Source organism: Eptatretus burgeri, unplaced genomic scaffold, assembly GCF_056783735.1.
Source record: "Eptatretus burgeri isolate ZD-2024b unplaced genomic scaffold, Ebu_testis_v1 Ebu_testis_scaffold_3153, whole genome shotgun sequence".
In the NCBI taxonomy this organism is placed as follows: Eukaryota; Metazoa; Chordata; class Myxini; order Myxiniformes; family Myxinidae; genus Eptatretus; species Eptatretus burgeri.
The window spans coordinates 360001-365275 of record NW_028225101.1 but is presented as its reverse complement, the minus strand read 5'-3'; positions in this window follow the sequence as shown (position 1 = coordinate 365275).

Sequence of the window (5275 nt, the reverse complement as noted above, 5' to 3'; positions counted from 1 at the left end):
ACAAGACTAACTCACTCCCTCTCAAACCAAGCAGAGGGTTCGCTTCTTATTCCTCTCAGGCCAACCTTGCTTTCGGCGTGACTCATTCGCCGTAGGTGGGGGCTGCCACATTCCATCCCCCCCCACCTCCACAAGTCAAGTTAAGGTCAGGTGTTTTCATTAAAGGGGAATCCTAACTCTAAAGATCAATCGCAGCGCATGAACATTTAAACACCCATTAGACAAGGGAAAGGGAGCTATCTATAAAACACATACTTACCGAGATAACTGAACTGTAGGAACCTGAATGTTGTGTGCGAAAGATTTCCAAATTCGTAACACTACCCCCTCCCCTTTTTACAGACTCGTCCCGAGTCGTCAAATTTTCGTGTGACCAGCATGTTTAAGTTTCCCCTAGTACGTTTTATCTGCAGATCCCAGAGTGCGACATTTTTTATACATGTCCCAAAAATAAATAACCGACTACTCTGCGTAGCGAACCAAACAAACACACAGACTCATTCGGACGACTTAACTATCATTGCCGGCGCTAACACAGACATGCAGGTGAGGTTCAACGAACGTATTTACAATTTTTACTTATCTATTTACACCAACCATGGCCCAGAACCTGGCATCTGTGGGAAAGAAGGCATAGCAATGTCAACAGTTATGTTAGGGTGAGTGCTCCACAGCTGATGGTCAGACGTCTTCGGGGCCTGTTCAAAAGGTCCCCTTTTTTTGGTCACTGAACCTTCTTTTTTTTCTTCAGTTTTCATCTGCTGGAGGCAACTCACCCTAACCCGGCATGCCATATGCCATCCCACAGGCCATTTGAAGGGGGTAGCCAGGCTGCCCAAATGCAGTCTCTGGCTCCCCTGTACAGGAACAGGAAGGTAGCCGGCTGCCCAATGCAGTCCCTGGCTCCTCCCTGAAATGAACTGGATGGAAGATGCAAAAACACAAAATGGACTGGATGGACTGAATGCAACAAACGGTGCACGGGCTGCTCAATGTGCACATGGTGATAGTTGCTGACACAGGGGGCAAATGCAAAATAGGGTAACAGGCATGGGGTTACGGCAGAGGCAGGCAAACAAGGCATGGCAAGGACAGGCCAGCACAACAGGCCAGCAGGTGAAGCTGGCCGGCCCCTGGTCTCGTTCCTTGGGGGTCTGGAGGGAGTGCGGTGGTGCCGGCCGCTCTGAAGGCGGGCTGGGACCTAACCTACTGTCTCCCCCCAACCTATCGCCGTTGCCTGTCTCTGTCCATACCCACTCCCTCAATTTGCAATACAAAAACCAAATTTCGCCCCTTTTTATTTTATTTTTCCTTTTTATTTTTTCCCTTTTATAAATTCGTCTCCCTGACCCACTTTATTGTCCTTTTCCGGCTAACCTATCATGTCACCTAGCCTACATCCAACGTTCCCATTCTGGAGGGGAAAAGGGAGAGACTAGCATCCTTTCTTGAGGCCAAGCGAAGCCTCAGATTGGCCTCCCACAGAGTTCAGCAATCTAACCCGAGGTGGGTCCAGCGGCCTACAGAGAGCGATGGGATGGATGGTACGAAGGGGTACATCTTCTAACTATCCTACTTTTTATTAACTTTTAAACGACCCCGGGGCTTTCCAAAACGCCTGTCACTTAAACTATCGGTTCTAAAAACTATGATTCCCATCGCCTGTGTTGATGTCCATTATAAGTTTGGGCCTTGCCCTCTAATTTTCACTCGTGCCCAAGCACAATTTTGTGGCTGGGCAGCGTGGCTCACTTTGCAGGAACTACCCTCTGCCGAACTCGAACCATGGCACCCCCGGGCCCTAAGGCTGTCTACGAGCCTACCAGCTCCCTCTGAACACGGGGGTTGCCCTCTCTGGCATTGCCCCCCTCCGATGCCCACGTGGCAATTTGGCGCTACGGGTCCCGTTTCCGATGGGTCGCCCGTGCCCACTACACTATCCTGGTTCCTTGGACCCTTGGCCCACTCTGGCCGACTAGTCCGGTGCCCGGGGTGCCCTCTAAAGTCTAAACAATACTCACCTTCCGACAGCCATGCTCTCAGCCGGTCCATGAACTCCTGCACCCCTCTAAATGGGTTTCGTGCCTTCTCTCAACACCAACAACAGAACGACCTCCTTTTAGTAAATTTAACTAACCTACTAACTAACATTAAATTGACCCTGTGGTCCCTTGGGTGGGAATCACTCCTCCCCCAATCATTCATTGCCCCATGCATTCCACATTCGCTCCAAACACACTCAGACCCACTGGCCCTTACTCATTCATCAAGTACATTTTTCAGATCACATCACACTCCAACCCTGCCATTCTGCTAACGAAATTCCCCGAACTACCTCGTGTTTCCTCGTCGTCCTTTATTCTCATGCATGTTCCTCTTACTCTACGTAGCAAAGCTACATCCCCACTCCACATTCCATGTCTGTCCTTGTCTCCCAAAAATTCAAAAATCCATTTTCTCAATCTATCCTAAAATCCTAAAACAACCCACGTCCCCATGAAGCCGGTCTAACTAAACTAACCCTTCCCACTAACTAGTGCTTCCTTTGCCCTAATAATCACAGGATGTCCACCGCATCCTGCAGGGCCGTATCCTGCAGGAAAATAAATTACACGTAAACGGTGTAGATCCTGAAATCGTCCGCTGGAGGGCACGTCTCAACTTTGAACAGTAAAGGAGAAAATAAATTGAAATGTCCATCCAATATAGCTGCCACACCAAGCCTGGTGTTGGCTTAGTGGTTGGGTTGGCGGCTTTGGATCCTCGGGGTCCTGAGTTCAAGCCCCGTTGGGCACTGAATTAATACACCAGGAGGTTGACTCAGCCTGTCATCCTTCCGAGGTCGGCAAAATGAGTACCAGTGTACTGGAAAGGGGGACACTGCATCAGCGGCATTGCCACGTCCCAACCAATGATGCAACCAGCAGCCACAGGCTGCACTCGATAGAGAGAGAGAGAGAGAGAGAGAGAGAGAGAGAGAGAGAGAGAGAGAGAGAGAGAGAGAGAGAGAGAGAGAGAGAGAGAGAGAGAGAGAGATATGCCAAACCATGAGACATCAATTATTCCTTTACAAACTTGTACATGTTTGGCCTGCAGAACATTTATGTGAAGTTTCCCCTCGATCTGTCCATCCATTCTGGAGAAGAAGATTTTTATTGGTTTTTAGGTTAATCCAAGATGGCTGCAAAATCATGTGACCTCTGACATCACAGGTGTAAACCTAAAAATTTAATACTGATCTGATGTAGCATTCTAAATATGTGTGAACCTGGTCAATGGTATCCAGTGTCCCTTGAGAGACAAAATTCTTCTTCGCCCTTCGGTGAGTTTCAAGACATCCACCGTCAACATCAAGGACGGTGGATTTGAAGGCACTCCACCACTCTTCAGGATCCCACCAATCCAGAAGACCCACCAAATCTCCACTCAGCCTGTTCGCAAACTCCTCAGATACTCTCTCATCCTTGAGCTTGCGTCCAGCCTCGGCTGGGATGGTACTGCAGATACAGTTGCACAACTTCAGCACAATTTAAAACATTTATTGAACAAAAAAACAGATTTAATGTCCACACAGGAGGTTCTGGACAAACAAACTCACTCCAGATCACTCAAAAACAAGTGGATAATCTTAGTGTTTGCATAGTCTTCAGGAAGACCCAGTTTTTATCATTTTCTGGCACAAGCGCCAGTTCGCCTGGTCTTGACATTTCCCAGGTGAAACTTACCTTCAGTCTTCTGAGACAGCTCCTGCTTAAATGGTTGGAACATATTCAAATCCGGACATATTAATCGCAATGATAGTGAGAATGACGTCAAACGCCAACTCTCATGGGCATTAAAACAAGTTTCCTCCCTATGTCGGTTCAAAGGTCAGGATTGCTGAGTGGATACATCTGGACATTTTCTTTAAAAAAACACATTCCAACTTGGTTGTGTCCTTTATAAAAATTCTTAAGATAGCTTTAAAATGGCAGACAATTCTTCTTGATATTCAACTCACTGGCAAAGTTCAACCTGTTTACACTTTTAATATACAGTTCATGTGATCTTTCCATACAGAGGAGAAATATAATGATGTTAATTCCAGATGGATAAATACTTAAAAACATCATATCATATTTGAGTGCATTTATATTTCAGGTTTAATATATTTTATTTTAATATCAAGTTTTAATCATCATCAATTATTTGTTTCATCACCTTCAAACCCATAATGATAAAAATGTATCTGCAGTACCATTCTCCAGGATTGAAGCTGAAACTTCAGAGTTGCTACAACAAGCCTGTGGTCGATATTGAGGAACTGTGCACTCCGGTAGACCCTGCAGTTCTGGATCATCCTCCAGCGACCATCAACGACCACATGGTAAATCTCCTTTGCCACACCACTAGCGTTGGAATATCAAGTCCAGCGATGAGCATGTGGGCGGTGAAACCATGAACCAGACATCCTATGTCCATGACAATGTAAAATTAAAAGAAGCACAAACTACATCCGGTTATGTGCAAGAGCAAGACCTTCCTCGTCAGAAGGTGCTGTACCTGCCAAAACAACTACTCCTTCCACCTGCCATCCACACCCTCCAGGATAAACTAATAGATGTGATGTTAATACAGCATCAATGGATACACTGTCCTTCAGATGAAGACCTGAAGCAGTTGCTGATGGGTATTAAAGATCACACAATGCATTTCGAAATTCGGGGGCTACCTGTGTCCTGGTTACCCTGGCAAAAAATCCCAAATACTGCAACTGTTCTGTAGGGGCACTGCATCAGCGGCACAGAGGTGCCTCCGCGATGATGCAACCGGCAGACCAAACGCATTGCTAAATTCAATGGAGTAGCATAATTGGTGGAATGCCAGTTTTGAGGGATCAGAGGGGAATATAGAGACCTTTCTTTTCCTCATCCCACAAGTATTCTCTCCCTCCCATTGGTCCGCAGCTAACCCTACCCCTAACCCTAATCCTCACCCTAACCCTAACCCTAACAGCCCCGCCCTTAACACGCCCAAAGCCGCAATGAGAGACCCACCCCCTCCATGCCGCAGAAAACGCCCAGTCGCACTGTACTACATGAACTCGGGTTTCCGGTACCCATAGTAACCGGAAGATGTAAATGTGTTGGAGCTCGGGTTTCCGGTACCCATAGTAACCGGAAGATGTAAATGTGTTGGAGCTCGGGTTTCCGGTACCCATAGTAACCGGAAGATGTAAATGTGTTGGAGCTCGGGTTTCCGGAACCCATAGTAACCGGAAGATGTAAATGTGTTG